At 46.9% G+C, this 23476-nt stretch overlaps 1 pseudogene; it reads left to right on the top strand.

Moving 5' to 3' along the window:
* The first annotated feature begins 18115 nt into the window (after positions 1–18115).
* LOC105066801 (antizyme inhibitor 2-like) lies at positions 18116–22646 on the top strand (annotated as a pseudogene).
* The last annotated feature ends 830 nt before the right edge of the window (positions 22647–23476 follow it).

Raw genomic sequence — 23476 nt, 5'->3', positions numbered from 1 at the left:
CAACATTTATTGAACGGTTCCTGTGTACCCAGCCTGGAGAAAGGAGCCTTAATGACTATGGCAAGTCTATTAGTGCACAGAGAAAGAAATTCATAAGAGAAAAGGAAGATGGGGACCTTGACTTCCCAGTCTTCTCTGCACCCAATCTAAATCAGCCTCTCCATTTCTCTGGTGCACTCTATATTTCTCTGTCTAGCCTTTATTACTGTGTGTGATGATGTATCCATTTGTGTGATAATCAGTGTATTGTCTGGCTCTAAGGTCAATGAGAGTGAGAACCTACGCTCATTGTTTATTATTTCCCTTGAGCCTAGAACAGAGCCTTGAACAAGAAAGTGCTCAATAAGAGAAAGGTTAGTTGATTGATTGAATGACTGTCTGAATGAATATTTGTTGATTCTGGGACAGCCACGGGGAGGTCTAGTGGGCACAGAGTTTATCACAGAGGAGGAGGGGGAGGAGCCTTGGGCTGGGCTCAAGAGGCTTGGGTTCTGGTACCAAATGTGCAGGATCAAAGGAAATTTCCAAGGAGTGACTTTGGAGCTGAGACCTGCCAAACAGGAGGGAGCCAGCAGGGGAAGAACATGGGGAGAGTGACAGGGGTGGAAAGCTGCATGGCAGAGGCCCTTCAGGGGGAGGACAGGACCATCCAGGAGCTGAACAGCTGGAGAATCGTAGTGAGGGTGAAATGGCAGAGGTGGGGAGGTCCAGGCCATGGATTTCAGAGGTCACAGACTGGAGACCTGAATGCATGTCTGACTTGGCTGTTGCTGTGTTTAAAATAGCAAGAACCGCAGCAAAGACTGCGGCGCCTTGCATGGGGAACGTCTTCCGTCCACCCCAGCTCCCCCTGCTCCTCCTCAGCATCCCCCTGCTGCTGCATCATTTAAGTGACCTGAAATGCAACCTGATGCAGGGTCAAATAGGCTGTGGTCCAGGCACTGGGGAGGCCTGAGACCTACCCACCCTCTTCTGAAATGCCTCAGGGGCTGTGAGCTTGGTCTCCCTCAGCTCTTCTCTGTTCTGTTTCCCAAGGGGTCCTGGGCTGGTGACACCCTGCTTGTGAGGGTGGAAGGGCCCTTGGGGGGCAGTACTGTGAAGGAAAAGCTGGGCTGGTCTAACAAGATAACTCACAGGTCTAGGAATGTGAAGGAGAGGCTGGGCTGGGCTCACAAGTCTAAGTATTGGAATACTGATCTGAGTTCTGCTGGACTAACTTGTAAATCTAAGTTAATTAGTGTTGGTTTGCTGTTTATGTGTTTTTGCTAGCCAGCTGGATTTTCAAAGATACATATCTGGCTTTGGAATGGTGGTTTGCTGCCTCCCCACCTCCACTTTTGTGATGATAATGCTGCTAAAGCTGTTCCATGTTGGCCGAATACCCCAAGCTTGTACTTTACCCTATAAAACCTCATGCGCACGTCATGGAGGTGCTCAGAGCTTCGGAGCAGAAGCCCCTCTGAGCCCGCTGGCGTAATACATCGGAGTACTCCAGCCCTCCAAGTGGTGCTTGTTTCTTGACTGGCCTGTCGTTTCCGTAACAGTACCCTATGGTGATCAGATCCTATGTTGGAGTCCAGCAACTCTGGTTCCCATCCTGGCCCCTCCACTTGCCTCACCTCTCTGAGAGTCTCGGTTTCCTAGCCTGTGAAAGGGTTGATAAGAGTCCCTACCCCTCAGGGCTTGAGGCAAGTCTTGTTAGACTTTGATTATGAGCCATTGGGAGGGACAACCCACTCACTTACTCATTTGTTCAATGTGCCGGGGTACAAGAGTTTTGTTAACTGTACAGTTTAAAGGGAACATGATCCATGAGATCACCCTCACCTCTAACACCAACTGCAACTTCAGGAGTTTCCCTAATGGCCCTTAAATTTGATTATTCACTAGAAGAACTTATGGAACTCATTGAAAGCTTTTGTATGCATGGTTACAGTTTATTACAGAGAGAGGACAAAGATTAAAATCAACCAAGAGAAGACTTGAGTAGAGTGGAGTCTGGGGAAGTATCAGCTGTTGAGCTTCCACTGTCCTCTCCCCGTGAAGTCAGGATGTGTTCATTTCCCTGCATCCCTGAGTGACAATATGCCTGGAGCACTGCCAACCGGGCAGCTCACCCGAGCATCAGAGTTTTGATTGGGCTTCCCTTGGGTAGGCATGACTGATTGATTGATCTCAGTCTCCAGGTCAATTGATACCATATGACCCAAAGCCCCCACCCTAAATCATGTGGTTGGTCTTTCTGGTATGGCCAGCACCCACCCTAAATCTCATTGTTACTATCTGGTTAGTCCCGGAACCCCAGGCAAACAGATTACCTGCCAGGAGCTGAGAACAAAGGTCAGATCTCTTTTTTGCAAGGTTAAATTTTATTTTTTTCCCCAAATTTACTGAGATATAACTGACATATAGTACTATGTCAGTTTAAGGTGTATGTGTTGATTTGACACATTTATAAATTATAAAATGATTACCACCATTGTATTAGCTACCACCTGCATCCCGGCACATAGTTACTATTTCTTTTTTATGGTGAGAACACTTAAGATCAACTCTCTTAATAACATTCAAGTATATGAACGATATTATTAGTTATAATCACCAAGCTGTATATTAGATCCCCAAACTTGCTAATCTTATAACTGGGAGTTTGTACCCTTTGACCAATATCTGCCCATTTTCCCCACCCCCAGCCCCTGGGAACCATTAAATTCTTTGACACACAAGGTCAACCTGGAAAAGAGATGTGACTCCTGCACCTTAGAAGATACTGGATGAGCCCTCTTGCGTCTACTCACTCACAGCCTGGGCAGCCTGGAGCTGGTGGGTTGATGACTTAGACTAAACAGAGCTAGCACTTACTGACGATTCTGTAGGTGCCAGCATGGGCTCAATAATTTCTGCACATGATCTCATCTAACCCTCCCACCTTTTCCACAAGGAAGAAATATTCATGGCCTCATTTGACATAGGAGAAAACCAAGGGAAGGAGAGGTTAATAACTTTCATAACTCACACAAGACACACAGCTAGTAAGGGCCTGAGCCTAGAATTTGGACACCGGTCTGGGTGACAGCCAAGTCCACACTCTCTGCCATCCTGTCCCCTATATTCTAAAATCATGGGTTTGGATTCAAATTGTGAAAATTAATAGAGGGAAACCTCCCTGCAATGGAGTCAGGAGGCCACAAGGGGGAGGGCTCATGAAGGTACCACTGGGCATCAACACAGACTCCAGGAGGAAGAAATGTACCTTGCACCTGAGGCAGGAAGTGACACTACATTACTACCTCCAGCAGGAGGAAAAAAGATTTTCTCCTTGACTGGCAACAACTCAGCCAATAAAATGCCACTATACTTCGAACTCCCAAGTTCCTCCAATGGACTTTTTGTTTATAACAGCCCCTCCCAACTTCCCCTTCTCTATAAAAGTTTCCTCTCCTTTGCTTTGCTGGACTTGGGTGTGGTTTACGATAGTTGCAACTCTTTGCTGCTCCTGAATAAACCCGTCTTGCTGGCAAAATGACTGGCAGTTTTATTGTTTTAGGTTAACAAAATAGATTGCATTTAAATTGTGGGCTCAACCACTTATGGGCTGTGTGAACTTGGCCAGGTCAGGGATCCTCTCTGGGTCTCAGGTTTCTTATTGACAACAGTTAGGATGTCCCCTCAGTGCCCCCTCCCTCCTGTTGGCCTCCTGACACTGTCCTGACCATTCACCTGATCATTCACGAGGCTAGGGACTGCTTGGCCGGTGGGGATTGTAACCTATGTGTTCATCCACCTCCCACCCCGACCTGCCGCACTGCCTGGCACAGAGTAGGCGTCGGTAAATGTTTACTGTTATTTAAGTACATAGGAGCACACCCCTGAAAGGCCAGAGACAAGTCCTGCTGAGCAGGGGGTGGGCGGTGCTGCCAGGCGTCCTCATGGCGGGGTGCCCAGGGTAGGAGAATCTCTCAGATAAAACCCTCCCTTGGGAACTGGTCACATCTCAAGTGAAAAACACAAACCTTCCCCCCTGGGGACCTGGCTGGGTGTAGCCCAATGCCATGACTTGCAGTGTGGCCTTAGGCAAGGGACGTGACTCCTCTGGCTTTGCTTTTCCCATTAGTAAAATAAGGAAGTAGGACTAGACTGTTGGACAGATAAAGACTGTTTTCCTATGTTGGCTGAATGGCCCTCAGGATCTCTGGTCCAGATCCTCACAGAGGAAATGTCTGCGATGGGCTTTCTGATAATGCCTCCTTCCCTCAGGTCTTGATGGCCTGTTACCCCTCCAGCTGTCCCCCATCACACACATGCATGCATGCACACAAGCATGTACAAACACACACACACACAGGTGCACTTGTGTAACCCACAAGCACAAATGCACACACACATACACAGCATGTATACACACATGGACACACACGTTTGCACACACCCACACAAGGCACACACATGCATGCACACAGTGATGCATACAGTGGACAGTCACTGGATATCCATTCACCCCTCCTTTCTGGGCCCTCCCTGTTGCAGGAGCTAGAAAGCTGAAAACACATTTCCCAGACTCCCTTTCCCTTAGAGATAGAGTTCTGGGTGTGACTTAATTTCAGCCAATTGGAGACACATGACCTTTGGAAGGTGGAAGTGAGTTTCTGCAGACAATGCCAAAAGCTTTTTTTTTTTCCCCCTGTGGCCATTTCCAGCGTGTGGGCACCAGGTTCAGGCAGGGTGAGAGGTGAGGCTGGGCAGTGAAGCTGCTGGTGGTAGGTCTGCTGGTGGTGTTGATGCAAGGTAGCAGGCACGGCGTGGGTCTGCAGTGGTGGCAGCAGAGGGTCCCTGACCCTGGTGGCTTCAGCAGGGGTTGTGAGGGTCTGGAGCCAGGGACAGGTTTCTTGGTAACCTGCTTCCATGATTTTGGGAGTCATTCCTGAAAGTATTACCTGAAAAACTGGGTTCACCTCTTGATAGGTGTCAAGCCAAAAGACACAACCAAGCCAAAGATCGGGAGAAGAAAGGATTTATCATTTGCAGCAAATAAGGAGAACACCTGGGATCTTTCCCAAAGCAGTGTCTCCCCAAACAGCAAAATTGGGGAAGTTTCAAGTTACAAGTACTTGCATATTTATGAAGGTGCTTGGGCAGTAGGCAGAGTCCAAGCTTTAGTTGATTGAAGTCGTGAGAGTCAGAAAATGTCAACCTCATTATCCCTTAGATTTCAGTTGATCTGGTGGTTGAGGCTTCAGTCTAATCTTTACCACAGAAACAGAACTGGGAGTCTGTTATCTTTGTTGTCCTTTCTTCTCTTGCCTGATAACAGACAATGTTTCTGCATTCTTTTGTTCCTATAAGATCATTGATTACAGAGACCTGTTCAACAACTGGCATTGTGGCCAGGTTTAGATCACAGAATGGCTTAGGCCAAAATGGCTTCTCATGTCAAGAAAGCCATGCCTGGTTCTCTTTCTCCAGGAACCATCTATCCTGCCTGCTAACAAAAGCTCAGTTTGAAATTTGCTTCTTTCAGGTCTCCTGATTATTTATAACACATAACACTCTCTAATAGATATCTTTTTTTTTTTTTAATAGAAGTACTGGGGATTGTACCCAGGACCTCATGAATGCTAAGCACACACTCTACCACTGAGCTATACCCTCACCCACTAGGTTCCTTTTTAAACTAGCTAGAATACTTTCCTTTCTCTGCACCTAAATCCTTTCGGTCTTAGCTCAGATGTCCTGACCCCCAAACTAGACTGAGTCCTCTGTTAGGTGCTTCTCATTCTCCAGTAACACCTGAGCTCTGACCAACGTCTGTTCTCTCAGAACCTGGTCTATATTTACAGCCCCTCGATAGATATTTAATGGGCTCGTGTAGGCTCTGTTCTTGGTGTTGGGAGGTAACAGCCGTTCACACTGTGAAAATTAATAAAGGGAAACCTCACTGCAATGGAGTTGGGAGGCCGGAAGGGGGAGCTCTCACAGTGCCACGCCAGGTCAGTTACAGGAAGATTTGTCAATTACAGACCCCAACAGAAGAATCCTCAACAGGAAAGAACCATTAGTTACAGGCCCCTGGTGGGGAGGGTATAGCTCAAATGGTAAAGCACTTAGCATACACAGGGTCCTGGGTTCAATCCTCAGAACCTCCATTAAAAAAATTATATTAAGAAAAAATAGACCTAATGACCTCCCCTCCACCCCCTAAAAAAAATCAGTTACAGGCCCCAGCAGGAAAAGATGTGCTTTCCATCTCCTGCAAGAAATCAACTACCCCAGCAACTCAGCCGATAAGAAACCGTCATGTCATCACTTTGAACTCTCACTTTTCTCCAATGAACTTTGATTCAAAACAACCCCTTCCAACTTCCTCCTTTTTCTCTATCAGATAATGTTTCCTTTGTTTATTGGACTTGCCTGTGGTTTTTGCTGTGGCTTGCTTGTCTGGATTGCAGTTCTCTGCTATTCCCAAATAAACTCACTTTTGCTAGTAAAATAACTGACTTTTATTTTTAAGGTCAAAAATGCGATGGCACAAAGTAGGATCTCAGTAAATATTAAGGAAATACACAAACAGGTCAACAAATTAATAAATAAGGTAATTTCAGATAATGAAAAGCATGATGAAAATAGAAGAGAGTAAAGGAATGGAGAGTTGTAAAGATTTCTTCCTGAGCCAGGGTGACCAGGAGAAGCCTCTTTGGGGGGTGAGGGGGAGGGGTGACATTTGAGCTGAGACCTGAAAAAGAAGCCAGGCCTGGGAGGGTCTGGGGAAGAGAATTCAAAGCAAGTGCAGAAGCCCTGAGGCTGGAAGGAGCTTGGAGTGTTTGAAGGACAGTGTGGCTGGAGCAGAGCGAGGGGAAGAGGCGAAGACATAGGCTGGGTCACGGCGGGAGACCATTCTAAGGAGTTGGATTTTATTCTGAGTACAACAAGAGGCCGTCAGAAGCCTTTAAATAGGGACCTCAGGTGATTGGTTTATGTTAAGAAAACAGTATGATGTCAGAAGGTGGGAGAACGTCAGAGTGGGAAAAGGGCGACCACTTGGTTGATAACCATAGTAGACGGGGATGGACATGACTGACCAGTGTGACAGCAGTGGAGATGGTGTAATGTGACTGAGCTGGAGGCAAAACCAGCAGAAACTGCTGATGGGTTAGACATGGGGCTGTGAATAGAAGAGAAGAATCAGGGATGAATCCTGGTTTTGGCCTGAGCAACTGGGTGAATGTGGACAACTGGAGTTGGTTCCAGAGAGGAGAGGTCACCCAGCTTTCTGTTTGGGATGCCTGTTAGGACATCCGAGGGGAGCTCAGGAGCAAAGGCTCTGAATCCAGACTGGCTGGGTTGGATTTCTGGCCATTTTGGTAAGGAAGGAAATAATAAATTTCACTTGATTTTCAGAATGGTCTCTGATCAAGAAAAGTTCAGATCTCCTGGATTAGATGGCTTCTCAAAGGCCTCCTGGACATTCCATCATCACCATCAGCATCAGGTATCCTGATTTGCCTAGGACAGAGGGATTTCTTGGGATTCAGGACTTTTGGTGCTAAAACCAGGATGGTCCTGGGCAAACTGGGGGATGGTTCGTCAGTCACCATCACCATCACCACCATCAATACCATCAATACCACCTGCACCTGTACGTCTCCACCGTCGTTACCATCCTCATCAATCACCACCATTCTTACCACCACCACCATCACCACCACCCTCATCCTCGTCACCACCGTCACTATCATCACCATCACAGTCATTCTCATCTGTAATTTATTGGACTCTTACTGTGTGCTAAATGCTTTACACACACTGTCTCACAAGTTCATTACAATGCAGCAAAGGACTAAGTCTTAAGAACCCAGGCTTAGGGATGGGACAGTCCTGGGCTCAAATCCCAGTTCTGTCACTTAGTAGCTACAAATCTTGGCAATTTATTTACCCTCTTTGAGCATCATTTTTTTTTTCATTCCTAATACCTCCCTCTGTTTCCTTGTTGTATATCTATCTCTAGCACTGGATTTCAGGATGCTTAAGGGAGAGTCATCTGTTTTATCCATTTCCTCTGTGATTCCACCTCACCCAAGACTGATATAGAAGAAGCAAATGTAAATAACAATAATTGTTTTTGTTTGTTTGTTGCAGGGGAAGGTAATTAGGTTTTACTTATTTATTTATTTTATTGATGGAGGTACTGGGGATTGAACCCAGGACTTTGTGCATACTAGGCATGCACTTTACCACTAAGCTACACTCTCCCCTCAGCAACAACTGTTATAATAGTAGTCTTTAGCCTATATATATATGTATATGTATATATATCTGTGTGTGTATATATATATATATAGAGAGAGAGAGAGAGCGAGCGTGAGAACGCATTTACTTTGTACCAGGCTCTTTTCTACACACTTACAGGTATTAACTATTTCAGGTTTGGTTCATTACATTACATATAAACAAACAAACAAAAAAAAGATCAAAGAAAAAGGATGTAAAATGCAAAATACAAAATAATATGGTACATTTTATTGTATGGAAATTAAATCTCCATAAAGCTACATGAGAAACAAACAAAAACATAAGATAGTAGAAATAAATACATGTTTGTCATTAATCCCAATAAATACAAATGAACTTAATTAACCAGAGTTGTCTGATAGGATTTTTTAAAAAAGATACATCTGTCTACTATTTGTAAGTGTCACATCTAAAACACAGTGACACAAAGGAGGAAAGTACAGACAGATCTCAGAGATATTGCAAGTTCATTGCCAACCATGGCAATAAAGTGAATATGCAATAAAGTAAGTCACCCAAGGTTTTTGGTTTCCCATGTATTTAAAAGTTATATTATACTGTGGTTTATTGTGTGCAACAGCATTATGTCTAAAAAACAATGTTCATACTGTAATTAAAAATACTTTATTGCTAAAAATGCTAACCATCAATGAATAAATGCTGTTGGAAAATGGTGCCAATAAGCTTGCTTGACTCAGGCTTGCCACCAACCTTCAATTCGTAGAACAAACTCAACATCTGTGAAACACAATAAAGCAACATGCAATAAAACATGTCTATAAATTGGTGGAAAATACAAAGTAGGCAGATACTAACCTAAAGAAAGCTGGTGTGTCAATATTGATACAAACAAAATAGATTTTAAGGCAAAAGTCTTTCTTAGGAATGTAAGAGAATCATCATTCAAGGAGAAACAATTCACCAGGGAGTTACAATGAACCTAAACCTTTGTGGACCCAATAATGTAGCGTCAAATTATATAAAGCCAAAACTGACAGACGTACAAGGAGATATCTACAAATCTACAATTAGAATGAGGCTTTTAGACACGCTTCTTCCAATAAATGATACATCAGACAATAAAAATGTAAAAATAGAGAAATTGGAATGACATGTTCAACAACTAATGGAGATAGAGGCAGGGAAATGGATTGCTTAAAAATTAGTCGTTAAGACTAATAACACTTGTATTGGTAACATGTGGAGAAACAGGAACTCACATATTTCCTGCAAGAGTGTATACGGGAGCCATCACTTGAAGGGAAATGTGGTAATATTGGGTAACCTTGAAGATGAGAACATCTATGATCCAGCAATTCCATCGGTAGATGTTTGCCCTGGAGAAACCTCACCCATATGCACAGGGAGACATGTATAAGAATGTTTATTGTAGCTCTGTCTGTAATAGTTAAAAGTGCAAAAAACTTAATCAACACTTGGTTAAAGATGGGTAAATAACCTGAGACTTATTCAGATAGTGGACTACTCTGTAGAATTTGAACTAATTTAAGTAGAGCTGCATGAATCAGTAAGGATAACATAAAAACACACTAAAGACTGAAAATAATCAAATTACAAAATGATATGGGATGATATTATTTATTTTTTTCTCTTTTTTTTAAATCAGTTATAATGTGTCAGTTTCTGGTGTACAGCATGATGTTTCAGTCATACACACACATACATATATTTGTTTTCATATTCATTCTCATTATAGGTTACTACAAGGGATGATAACATTTATGTTAAACTTTTTTGAAATGAACAAAATAATACCCTATAATTTCTGTGGATGCATGCATATGCAATAGAACTACAAAATAATGCGTGGTATTGATATCCACCAATTGGAAGATTTCTCTGTGAGGGAGAAATGGGGTTCTGGTCACAAGGCCACTAACCCTAGCTCTAACTCTAACAGGACTGTGTTGAGGATGGGGTATGTCCCTCCTAATCCTGTTGGGGATTAGTTAGACTCCCAGGGGACCCTTGCTCTGCAGTCTGTCACGTGTGAATTTGGGCTTGTGATCAGGGCCAAGTCCCAGGATCTCTCTGGACCTCAGTGTTTCTCATCTGTGAAATGAACAAAAGGTATTTGCCCTGGAGGACAGGAGATTCAGGTGAACTCAACCTTGACACTCACATTGTCAGAGACTCATGATGGGGAAGAGCATTTAGACTGATTTGTACTGTGTGGCTTTGAAGAGCAAAGCTAGAAACAAGAAATAGGAGGTCAAAATAAACTGCTATCAGTCATAGCTGCTGTTGAAGAACTGAAAGGGACTGAGCTCTCTGTCTTTGGGAGTATGTAAATAGAGGCAGCTAGATGAACATGTGGAAAGGAAGTTGGGGAGGGGATTCCTGTTCTAGGAGGAGTGGCTGATGTTCCAGGGACCCTCTAACATCCTTGCTGACTGGAAGTCTGGCTGTGAGCTTCTGTCCTTCCAAGCTTCTGTGATTATAAGCACCTGCCTACCTGCCAGGTAACTTTTATTTACCCCTATTCTGCAGATAAGGAAACTGAGGTTGAGAGAGAGCAAATAACTTACAGGAATGCCCCTATATTTTGCCTAATATCCCCAAAACTGTCATTGTCACTGTCAAGTGACAATTTTCCTTCCGAGAAGAAGCAGGTGGAATTAAAAGATTGTTGAGTGATTACTGTTGTTACGCATCTTCTGCAAGGGCTGCTGCACCCCTTCTGTGAAGTCAGTTGAAGGTCTGCAGTGGGGAGAATTATGTGGTCTCAAAGCCCTTTGTTGGAGATGTCTATCTGCTGGATAAGTACGTGGCGTTCAAACATCCGCCGTCAACTCGCTTTGGTTTAGTCTTCATGCTTGCTCTGTTAGTGTCCACGTTACCTTCCAAGAGCTCACGTATCAGTTCGCAGTTCAGGAAAAAGGAATCTGGGATGTCACCCCAGGCCTTGACCTACCCTGAGTGAAACAACGAAAAGGAGGTGGCCCTTCCCTCACCTCCCCAGTGCCCTGGTTGCTGGCAGGGGTTTGGCTGTGGGTGATGGGTAAGAACCCCTATTGCCAAGTGGGCAACAGCTGCTCTAGGGATTGGATGCTGTCGAGTGATTGACGACCCGACAAGATCAAGACCCTGATGACCTTCAGATAAGAACAGGAAAATGTGGGTAGCAGCTTGTGTTGTAATTAACAGGGAATAAAGGGCTCCTTGTAGCTCATGATTTCTGGTTCATTGTGAGAAAGGCTGCGACCTATGACCCGGGACCCGGGACCTGGGACTGGAGTGCTTGCTCCTGGACAAAGTGTCCTCTAGCAACAGAATACAAAGAAACTATCAGGGACTGAAAATAACTGCACAGGTGCGAAACTGGGGCAATTATGAACAATAAGATACAAAAAGGCCACAAACCAACTGCCACTTCTGATGTACTGGGAGCAAAAACAGGGTACTGTGCATGATCCCTGCACACAGCACCACCAAGGTGGTGGGCAGACCACCCAGTCACCCCTCTGGCCCACCCACCGTCACCCCATTGAAGGCACCAGTGTGCCCTCCCTGGGGAGTAAGCAAAGGAACCTGTTACTTGTTTTCACTCTCTCCTGCTGCAGAATGAGTCCCAATAAAGCCTTGCCTGAATTCCTGTCTGGCCTCTTATCAATTTCTATTGCTTTGAGGAATCCAAGGACCTTAGGAGGTAAACACTGGAACCAAATACAGGGTAGAGTCCAGTACCGAGGGGGCATCAGTCCCTTTTTGGCTGGCTCTAAAACATTTGGAATAGCATTTGCTGCATCTGGGATCCCAACAGATCTTGAATTATGGGGTGGGAAACCGCCAAGCTCAGATTCTTGGCTGGACTTGATCAGTGGGGAACGGGGCTCCCCCTGCCCCCTTCTGCTGCCACCAGTAGCTGAAGCTGGTGCTGGGGAGTAAGAGCCCAGGAGTCAGTCCAAGTCAGGAGGATGGAGGCAGCAAGGAGTCCATGAGAGGCTGCCTCGGTATGATCTTGTCTCTGCCCAGTGGCCCCAAATGGAGAAAATTGTAGTAAAATATGTATAATGTAAAGTTTACCATTTTAACCCTTGAGTGCACACTTCAGCGGTATTAAATACACTCGCATTGCTGTGCAACCATCACCACCATCTACCCCCGGAACTTTTTTGTCATCCCAAACTGAAACTGTTTCTGGTTAAACAGTAACTCCCCATTCTCCAATCCCTTCCACCTTGCCCCGTGTAGCTCTTAGTAACCATTATTTTACTTTCTGTCTCTGTGAACTTGCCTAATCAAGGTACTTTCTATAAGTGGAATCATACAATATTTGTCCTTTTGTGTCTGGCTTCTTTCACTGAGCATAATGTCTTGAGCACAAGGTTCATCCACTTGGTAGCGTGTGTCAGTTCTTCACTCATTTTTACGGCTGAATGATATTTCACGGCATGGATATACCGCATTTTATTTATCCATTTATTTGGTGATGGACATATGGGTGATTTTGACTTTTGGGTACTGTGAATATTGCTGCTGTGAACATAGGTGTACAAATACCTGTCTGAGTCCCTGCTTTCAATTTTTTTGGATGTATACCTAGGAATTGCTGAATCATGTGGTAATTCTATGTGTAATTTTTTTGAGGAACTGCCATAATGTTTTCCACTGTGGCTACCCCATTTTACATCAATGCCAGCAATAGATAAGGGTTCTAATTTCTCCGTGTTCTCACCAACACTTGTTATTTTCTGTTTTTAAAAAAACAGGAGCCATCCTAATGGGTATAAAGTGGTATCTCACTGAGTAGACCAGGTTTCTAAATGAACAGGTACTTTCTCTGAAAGTGCAGTGCAGTTGGCTGTGGCCAGAGGACAATTGTCATGAGCATTTGGATGGGGAGAAAGGAGACTGACATAGTGAAACCCCTGCCCTGGTTTTTGGTTACCTCCCCAGTGGGTGGTTAACCAAGGAGGGGTGGAAAATCATCTCTGCACCTTGAAATCCTGTGATTGGGCAAACTATTTACAAAGTCCTCCACAAACCAGTGCAAAAAGATGTTGGTTCTACATGAGGTGGGTTTGTTTGCTTATTTGTTTTTTTAAGTCTTGCTTTGTCAAGAGAAATTTGAAAAATGCTGAAGGTCTGATCTATATCTTCCTTGTCTTCCTATTCCCTATGCATCTACTGTATGGAGACTATTTGTGACACTAGGTGTCCTTGTTCTCCACCTTCTCTGGAGTTCTCCACAGCTCTCCCTCTCCTGTTCTGAGCAGTTCAGCTCCTCCCCACACCTGCATTTGCAGAGCAAAAGCCCTATCGTTCCCAATGTTCAAGCATGCCTGTGAGGGCTCACCTCCCCTCCCCAAGAGGCTTATCAGTGTAACTTTTCCAATCACTCCAAGGTGAGTTCTGTGATGGAGGTTTGTTCACTGCTGTATCCTCAGTGCCTACCCTATTCTGGGCCCATTATAAGTGTGTGATAAATATTTATTGAATGAATATATTAATGTATGAATGAATGAACAGCACATTGTTATTCCCAGATATTAGCTCTACAGATATCATGTTCTTAATCTTGTCATAGTTCCTGTGGTTTTTTTATCCCCATTAAAAATCAGCAGCTTCCTCACTGGCCAATCCATGGGTCCAGTTCTGAGCACCTCGCAGTGTCCTCTGTCAGCACAGTGAAGTCTCTCAAAGGAGGTATGTTTTGAGCTGGATGGGCGAGCTTATGCTGCAGGAATAAATAATCCTTGAACTTCGGTGCCTAAAACAATAAGGTTATGATCTCCTCAATCTACATGTCCAAGAAGGGTTGGCTGGGGACTCTGTTCTACACTGTCCTCACTCTAGGTCCCAGGCTGAGGCAGTAGCCACCATGCACAGATTGCTCATGCAGAGGAAAAGAGAGTATGTGGTGATTAACACTGGCTCTTAAAGCTCCTACCGGAAGTAACACATCCCTTTGGCTCATGTTTCATTAGTCAAAGCAAGTCACATAGCTGTACCCAGTTTCAAGGGAGGGAAGGCTCTGATTGACTGTGTCATTGCCAAAATGTTTGCTGTCTCTCCCCACTGACACCGGGCTTAGCCATTGGATTCGTTTTGGCTACTGATTTCTGAGTAGAAATGTGCTGTGAAGAGTTGCTCCTTCAGCCTGAATCAATCCTGGAATGATGGATGGAACAGAACCAGGGCTGACTCACAGTGAGAGCAGAAGATAAGCGAGAAACAAATCTCTGTAGTATATTTTGTGGATGGTTTGTTATTGTGGCATAACTTAGCTTAAACGGATTGATTCAGTGGAGAAGTGTAATTTTACCAATTACAAGGGAAGAAGTGGGAATAGCTGATGAACAGCATTAATGACAACCACCCAGAGCCATTCAAGTTGGACACTGGGGATGAACCAGCTTGCCAGGCTGCAGGGAAGGGGTTTCAGGCAGAAGGGAACATCTGCAAGGTTTAGAACAGAGAGGGAAGCGGTGAGTGGGTAGGATGGGACTGCAGAGTTCTTCTGGGGTTGGGTGTGTGGTGGGAGGGTGAGACTGGTAAGGACAGAATGCCATTTTATTCCCCCAAGACTGACTGTTTACCCTGGTCTTCATCAGACCCGATCTGAGGTCATCTTTCGGGGCTACTTCTGTGAGTCCTGGAAACCATTTGACTTAAGAGAGATCTTACCCTTCTCTGTCTGTCATGTTTCCCTCTGTAAAGCCAACATAATACTATTCACTTTGCAATGTTGCTATGAATATTCAGTGACTTAACTAGTAGTGGAAGAAACCTGGGCTCTGGAATCAGACAGACTCCTGTTTGAAACCCAGCTCTGCCAATTATTAAAAACCTCAGGAATTAAACAGACAAAAATAAAAAATTGTGAGCCTCTGATTCCATCTGGGTAAAATAGAGATGGTAATTAGTGCTTCCTGGGGTCTTTCTGAGGATTATAAGAAATGGTGAAACTATGTGATACACAGTATGAGTTCCAGTACTCACTAACCCAACCATGGGAATCATAGAAAGGTTGGATCTCACTTATCTTTCTTTCTTTGTAGACTTGCTACCAACCAGGTGGCTCTGATATATTTAAGGCAAGAGAATTGGGCATGATGAAACTTCACGAACTTTTAACAGCGCAACTAAGGAAAATCCGAGGTATCTTGGTGTCTATTCACATGGTGCCCAGGATCTAACAGGACCAAATCCCAGTTATGCACCTTGCATTCCAATTCCATTGAGTTCATAGGCTCAGACTTGTTTCTTCGTCTGCAGCAATGTTCCAGAAGAAATGTGCATGCGATCAGGCAGGCTGTGCTGAGTCATGTTCTCACCTGACCTCTGCAGGGGCAAGTCCCAGCCCTCAGAGAAGGGCAAGGCTGTAGAGCCACGGGCTGAGCACTTGCTTAGACTAAGGTGTGGATCAGCCTTTAGAGGCCACATGATGCCACAGACAGTCCTCAGATCTCAGGAATTTGAACTAACAGGGTTGAAGCGAAGATCTTTATTAGGATTGTCTCATTTAATCCTCAGCATAACCCGAGTGTCCTGCCCAATACTATTTCCATTTTGCACATGAGGAAATAGAGGATCAGAAAGGTAAAATCATTTGACCAGATATGGAATTCAGATGAAAACCTTAATTGTTGCAATTATACTGCAGCGACTTACTCAAGTCACACTTCCCTTTTAGTTAATCTCCATGTCAGCACTGCCTCACCGGTCTCCTGGTTCCCAGAAAAGAAGAGTTTGGAGTTTATGACTGTATTTATAATTTATAAATCAGATGTCATCAATCTGTTGAACATTCACACTGTGATCTCTTTTGTCACAACCAAGCTTAAAACATCATCGCCTCAGAGAGATGATCAGTTCTATATTTTTAATATAGTTTATGGATTGTTTAAAAACATAAATCATTCCCTGTTGATTTTGGTGAGAAGTGAGGTTCTAAATACATTTTAGTTTCCAAATTGCTCATCTGCTGTTCCAGAACGACTTGTTCTATAAAATCTTTGTTTGTTTGTTTGTTTGTTTTGGTAATTGGTGAGGTGTTAAATTCTTTCAGTCTGAGCTTTATTTCTGGGCTGTCAGTTCTGTCCCATTGATTTTCTTTTCTGGGTCCTGACCAGGATGTAGAAACAGACAGATCTTGGTCTGTATCTTAGACCTCACATGTCTTAGCTGTGACATCCTTTATTTATTCTACATATATTCACTGCAGCAAATTCTGTGCCAGGTCTTATAAGAGGGCATATCCCCAGAGACCCAGAAATGCAGAAGATGTGGTCCTTGTCTTCAAGACATCATGATCTGATAGGGACAAGTCACAGGGACAGAAACGTGAACAAAAATACCAACAGTAATAGGGAGGCACTTTATGGGCATTATCTCGCTTAATCCTCATCACTGCCCCTTGAGCTCCCATTTCCTAGATAAGGGAACTGAGGCTCAGAGCAGTTATATAATTTGCTCACAGGCCCACAGTTAATGAGTAGTAAACTAGGGTGATTTCAAGGCCCTGAGATTAACCCTTCTGCTCGACCAGGGAGAAAGTTTACGGAGGAGGAGCCACTTGGCAAAGAGGAGGAAAGGAAAGATACTGTCCAAGTCGCATGGCAAGTTAGCTTCTAGGTAAAGACTCATTTCTCTGCCACCCAGATATGGGAAACTTGGGCCCTGCCATCTCTGCCATCCTCGGGTCCTCCCCCTCCCTACCCAGGCCGGGGTGGCAGAAGAGTCAGGGCAGGAGCAGGCTCCCTGCTGAACTGTCTTCCTGGATCAGGCAGAGGAGACTGGGTCACAGCACAGAGGTGGGGTGTAAGTCTACAGGAAGTGACAGCTGACATGCCAGGGGCAGGACAGCCCCAAAATGATGGCTTCAGCAGATCACAGAGACCTCAGCCGCCCACATGGAGAGGGAGGGTGGGGACAGGGACAGGGGACTTGACTAGACACTGAAAGACCCAGATAGGCTCATTTCACCGTCTATCAGTGTTACTAAGACATTCGTTTTGCAACTTGGCAACCTCTTCCATCAAGGGCTAAGCTCTCCCAAGAAAGCCAGAAAGGCTTGCAACCAACCTCTTTCTGCCCTGGCCACACACCTCCTCCTAAGGCCTAAATTACAGAAATAGCCACTAACATCAATGAGGTGGAGGGGAAGAGGGGGAAAAAATAGACAATATCTCAACATAGACTTTTGTACGGATTTCAGCTGAAGCCATTTATTCTTGGGACTGGGTCTCAACTCTGCTGTTTCCCAGCCGTGAGAACTTGGGTGAGGTACTCCAGCCCTCTGAGCCTCAGTGGCCACATCTGTGAACTGGGAATAATTCATACAACCCCTCTGCCCCACCCCCGCACAGTGCCTGGCACAGGGTAGTGCTTACGGAGCACACGTTGCATGAGTTCATACCTGTCTCTGGTTCAGGTGAAAGGAAGCTTCACCGGGCCAGGACTTTGATTTGTACTGTTCACTGCTATTTCCCCAGCACCCAAGCTAGAGCTTGGCACAGAGTAGGTGTTGGAGAAATTTTTGTTGAATGATTGTAGAATAAATACCCTAGAGTTTTCCCTGGCCCAACAGACTCCCCCTCCCTATTAAAGAGAGGGACACAAGTCGAAAGGCAGTAGAGAACAGGAGTCAAGAGCAAGCTCCCTGGACGTGGGAGACCGGGGCTCAGATCTTCCCTTTGCCGAGTTCTTGCTGTGTGACCTTGAGCCAGTGACTTCATATTTGTAGACCTTTATTTCTCCATCTCCATCTCATAGAGTTGTTGTGAGAATCAGATGAGATGACCCACTACTCAGCCTTCCCTCCCTCCTTCCCCCTTCCTGGCAGGACTGCTGAGACCCCTTCATGGTAGCCAACCTGGGCGGGCTGGCCGGCCGCCGTCAGGTCTTCCACCAGGCCCTGCCGCGGGTCTCACCCTTCCACGCGGTGAGGCGCAGCAGCAGCCCCCTGGGTGTGCGTGTCCTGGTCACCCTCGGCACCAGCTTCGACTGTGCCAGCCAGGTGAGCCTGGGCCAGCAGCCAGTTGCCTCATTCACAGGCCTGACACTTCCTGGAAAAAAAAGGCCAATTGCCAGGGGTCCTGGAGTGGGGGCTGTGGCACCTAGAATGGTGGCTTACACACATGGTGCTCATTCGTATTGGGAAGAATAAATGAATGAGCTCTGGGTGGTCACCTATCCCAGGTGGAGCTGGAGCAGGTGCTGAGCCTGGGTGTGGCCCCCTCGCACACCATCTACACCAACCCCTCAAGCCCATCTCCCACATCCAGTATGCCACCCACCATGGGGTGCAGCTCCTGGTCTTTGACAGTGAAGGGGAGCTAATCAAGGTCCCAGAACCCGGGACCAGGTGAGACCAGCAGGGGCTGCAGATCAGTGGAGACAGATGGAGCAAGGGGCAGCAAGCCTAGGGCTCCGGCAGATGGAGTTAGGCTGCAGGAGCCAGACCAAGGGGGTCCCGTGCTGGGACAGGCACAAGCAGCAAAGCACAGGGATCTGGGTCAGTGGCCCGAGGCCTCCCTGGTGCACACTGGTGCCAAAGAGACACTGCTTATATCTGCATGTAGACATATGCAGGGCAGAGCCTGACATTAAGAGGTCTGACATCAGGTGACCTCATGGAAAAAGCATTCACATTGGAGTCGGGGAGACCAAGGCTCCCATTTCCGGTTGATGGTCACATGCTGTGTGGTCCTGGGAAAGTTATTTAACATCTCTGATCCTGTAACATAGAGGTCAGTAGAAGGCATATTTCTAATTGTATCTTTTTCCTGCTTTTTCTTGCCTGGGCAGAAGTCTGTAATTAGTGGGTGTGTTTCCTCCTTGGAATTCCGTGGCTGGACAGTCCAGAGGAACTAGGCAGGGGTGGGTGGGAAGCTGGAGGGAGATTGAGTAGGGGGCAGTAAAATATCCAGGCCTCAGGCATCCTATGCACCCCTCTCCCAGGCTGGTGTCCGGCTGCGGACCCCGGGCAGTGGAAGCATCTTCCCCTCTGAGCGCCAAGTCTGGGGCCAGCCTGGAGGTGTGTGAACATCTGCTCAAGTCTGTCAGAGACCCAGGCTGGTGGTGGTGGGAACCAGGTGAGCGCACTAGCTTTCCCTGCCTGGGAGGCGGGAGTCAGGTCTCCGCTGCCTGTCTCCAGCCTTTGGCTCACCGGGGCGCCCTTCTGTTGGCTGTGGCCCCTCTGGACCTCGTGATGCTCTGTCTGTCTCAGCGAAGAAGCTGGATGTTATTTGGGACTAGGTGGGGCATTCGAAGCCCCTGGCCTTGGGAGCAAAATTTAAGGGGATACTAAAAACTTAGCACTCTAGATAAATAACATTTTAATATAATATTTGAAAAAAGTCAAGGTTAGTGCCAAAAAATTCATGGTGAGGAAAGTATCAACATTTTAAGTAAAGACAGGATGGGCAGTTTTGATTTTTCCTTTTGCTTCAAAGTTCAATCACTGTTACCAATCTTGTCTTTATTTATTTAAATGTCTAATATTTTATTTGTCATGGATGTTTTCGCATCAGTCGTACTCCTTATTGCATTAATGTTCTTTATCTTGATTACTTCGTGTTGTGGTGCCCCCCGAACTCTTGCTCTGAGGAGAGTGTCTCCCTGGTCTCACCCGACCTGGCCCTGACTGGTTCCTCAGCCCAGCCTCCTTGTGGGCCCTGGGATTTGGGGTTCTGAGCACGTGCCTTCCAAGGGGGAAGAGAAGGGGAGCCCCTGCAACGAGACCTTGGGAGGGGACAGCTAGGAGAGGAGGCCGCCACACAGCGCTGTGAGAGCCCCAACTCAAGGATGCTGTGTTGGTGTCTCTCTTCCTCTGATCCTAGCGTTTTCATGCATGTTTCTCCACCTGTTCAGCTTCCATGTGGGCTTGGGCTGCCAGACACCCCACAACTTCACACAGGCCATCGCCGACTGCTGACACGTGTTTGAGGTGGGCTGTGGGGTCGGGCATGACATGAGCCTCCTGGACATCAGAGGGGGCTTCCCTGGAGTGGAGGGCTCCGAGCCTAAGTTTGAGGAGGTAAGAGAGGAGCATTGGAGGGAGCCCAGCTGTCCCAGCCTGGGTTTGGGGGACAGGCTACGTGTCCCGTGAGGAAAGAAATTGACAAATTAGCATATTCCTAAGGAGCAACCGTGATGGAATTACGTCACAAAAAGGCTGTTTACACCCAGTTTTGACTCATGCAGCAGGTGCCTAGGGAAACTGGTTTAAGGTAAGGGCAGAGTACCTGAGACCTGTTATCTGGGGACAAATCCCAGCCCTGCTACAATCTCCTGTGTGACTTCTGACAAGACTCAGTTTTCTCAACTGTAAAGTAGAGCTCATTGTACCTACTCTGGGGGCAGTTGCGAGGATTAAATAGTTTAATACATGTAGAGAGCTTAGAACAACACCCAAGCTATATCTCATGGTATGTTAGTTCTATTACTATCATTGTTATTATTATTATTATTATTAAGAGGAGAAAACCTCTGATGGGGGGAGCAGAGGAACAGTGCGAGCTCAGAGGACAGGCCCCAACCACGCATGGGTCTAGGGAAGACTCCTGGAGCAGGGAACAGTTTACCCAGTGCTGGGCAGGGGGTCAGAGCTCTCCCAAGCGTGCTGGGCTGAGGTGCTGAGGGTCAGTGATGCAACCTGGCTGAGCACACCTCAGTCCTGCCCTCTCCCTGCTGGCAGGAGGTCACTGGGAGCTGGTGTACTATCTCAACAAGGGCCACTTTTGTGCCTTCCATGTCTCCCTCAGGGAGCCTGAACCCAAGATGCCCATTGTGCTGAAGGTAAGGAGACATTTGTGTGGCTCTGTCACCATCCAGACCCAGAGGCCACCAGGTCCAGCCCCCTAGCCAGGGAAGCAGGGCTCCCTGCTACCAGGAGAAGAGGTAAAGGATCTCAGATTTGTGATGGCTTGGCAGATTGTCACATCACATGCGTGTACCAGGATGTGCACATGTGCCTATGTGGGTCAGCACGGGCACTTCTGCGTGCATGCGTTTCTCAATTTCCCCTGTGACGGAAGAAGGTGGGCTTCTGGTCCACGGGTCTGTGGAGGTGTGCTTGTGCATCTGTTTGGCTGTGGGTGTGTTTCCATGTGCATCCCATTACATCACTGTGTTTGTGTTTCCAGAATCCTTGAATGTTAGAGATGCAGGAGACTTAGGAAGTAGAGATTCTCAAACTGTGCTTCTCATGAGAATCATCTGGGAAGCTTTAAAATACTGCAGTGTCCAGGCCATGCCCCAGACCATGGATATCAGAATTTCTCATAGGTTAGGACCCTGGAACCCTGGCACCGTCCTTCATTAAAACTCCTCAGGCATTTCCAGTGTGGTCAAGTTGGAGGTCCAGTATTTTGAGTGACTGTTGAATAAAATCTTCCCACTTTATAGATGGGAAAACTGAGGTCCCACCTGTGTCTGCACTTGTGAATTGGTAGGGCTGGGATGTGTCTCTGGAACACAAGCTCCATGAGGGCAGGGTTGAGAACAGTGCCTGGTGCATAGGGACCACTTAGGAATCAGTCAGTGTGGGTGAATAACAGAGTCCATGCTGGTGCCTTGTGCCCTGGGAGTGTGCCCTGCCATTCCTTCCCTGATTCCTCACCCCTGTGTCCCTGCAGCTCTGCCCTGAGCCACCCCTCTTCTCCTGCACCCTCTACGGCTCCACATGTGGTGCCTCTGATGGGCTCTTCTTGGAGGAGACGCAGCTGCCCGAGTGGGACATGGGCGACTGGCTGGTCTTCCCTCCTCGGGCGCCTACACGTCCACCATGAGCTCTGCCTTCAATGGCTTCCCTCCTACCTTCATCTACTATGCCAAGGAACCTGAGCTCAAGTGTCTGGGGGAGAGTGAGGGGGCTGGGCAGTGAGGGCTTCTCACCAGGATCTGAACTTGGCAAGGGGAGCTGGTAGCTGAGCTCTGGGGTCCCAGGCCCAGGAAATACCCTATTCCACACACTGGCCCCAGCGAAGCCCAAAATGTCTGGCTGATCTTTGACACTGGCCTCTGCCTGTTACAGCCTCTTCCCAGGTAAGCCCAAGGTAGCCCACCTGGGCGGCTCTGACACATAGACAGCTTTATGGGCAGAAACAGGCCGCCCTGTGGCCCCAGCTGACCCTCAGCCCCATGGCCGAGGCTCCGCTCTGCTCTGACCATTTGTGGCTGCTCCCTGGTTCCCTCCTCAGATGTCCCCTCCTCACAGCCCCAATTCCCTCTTGGCCCAACCTAGAGTTTGCCTAGTGGAGGGGGCTCTGGAACACCCTTTTACTGGCACATCCCTGCCGCAGGAGCCTGCTGGAGACAGCACTGCGGGCTGGGATGTGGCTGATGGAGGAGCTCCGGACAATGCAGTGCACCCACGTGGGGATGCTTGAGGGCAGGGTTTAGGGGGAGAGGGGAGGAGTAACAAAGGAGGAAGCGGACATCTGGGTGCCTCTGAAATGATGAGACAAATTTTAAGGTTCAAAACTGTCTTCTCCCTAAATGGGCCTGAAGCCTAGGTTAGATCTTCTGGGCAGGGACCCCACCCTCCCTGCTCCTTACCCACTAGACCCTGGAGTTGGGCTGGGCACGTTATTACAAGAGCGCCCCTTGGAGGCTCTACCCCGGATTGTGCGGCAACCTGTATTGACCAGAACCTTGAGAGCCTTGGTTTTCCCTTTCATCCAGTTAGTGACCCCTGTGTTGTTCCAGAAAGGTTTGCATGAACCCTAGGTGCCCACTCTAGTGGAGAGAGCACTGGCTTTGGAGTCAGACAGGCCTGGAGGGAAGCCAAGCTCCACCACATGCTGGCAGTGTTGTCAGAGCCTCTGTTTCCCTATCTGTGAAATAAGGATGATATTAGCATATTAGCATACCCCTCACCGGGTTGAGAGGATTAAGTCAAATAATGCAAATTCTCGTTCAAGGTCAGTTCAAGTCCACCTGTCTCTGGCTGGCTCTGATTCTGGGCCTGGCCTGTTCAGAGACCACCATGGTCTGGATGTCCTCAGGGAGCATGCACAGCATCTGGCCACACAGCTCATGGGCACTGGGGGGCCTCAGACCTGGCTTTGGCTTAAGAAACATCCAGGTTGGGAGGTTGGATGGACAAGATGTGGATATAGCCAACTCTGAAAAACAGGGCGGTTGCTGCTTGCACGGCCCCCAGCACACTAAAACTTTGAAAACAATATTTGGAGAGTTCTGAGCTCAAAAAGAGAAT

Source organism: Camelus bactrianus, chromosome 13, assembly GCF_048773025.1.
Source record: "Camelus bactrianus isolate YW-2024 breed Bactrian camel chromosome 13, ASM4877302v1, whole genome shotgun sequence".
Classification (NCBI taxonomy): Eukaryota; Metazoa; Chordata; class Mammalia; order Artiodactyla; family Camelidae; genus Camelus; species Camelus bactrianus.
Note: the sequence above shows the minus strand (reverse complement) of the source record. Positions and strands in the feature narration are given on the sequence as shown.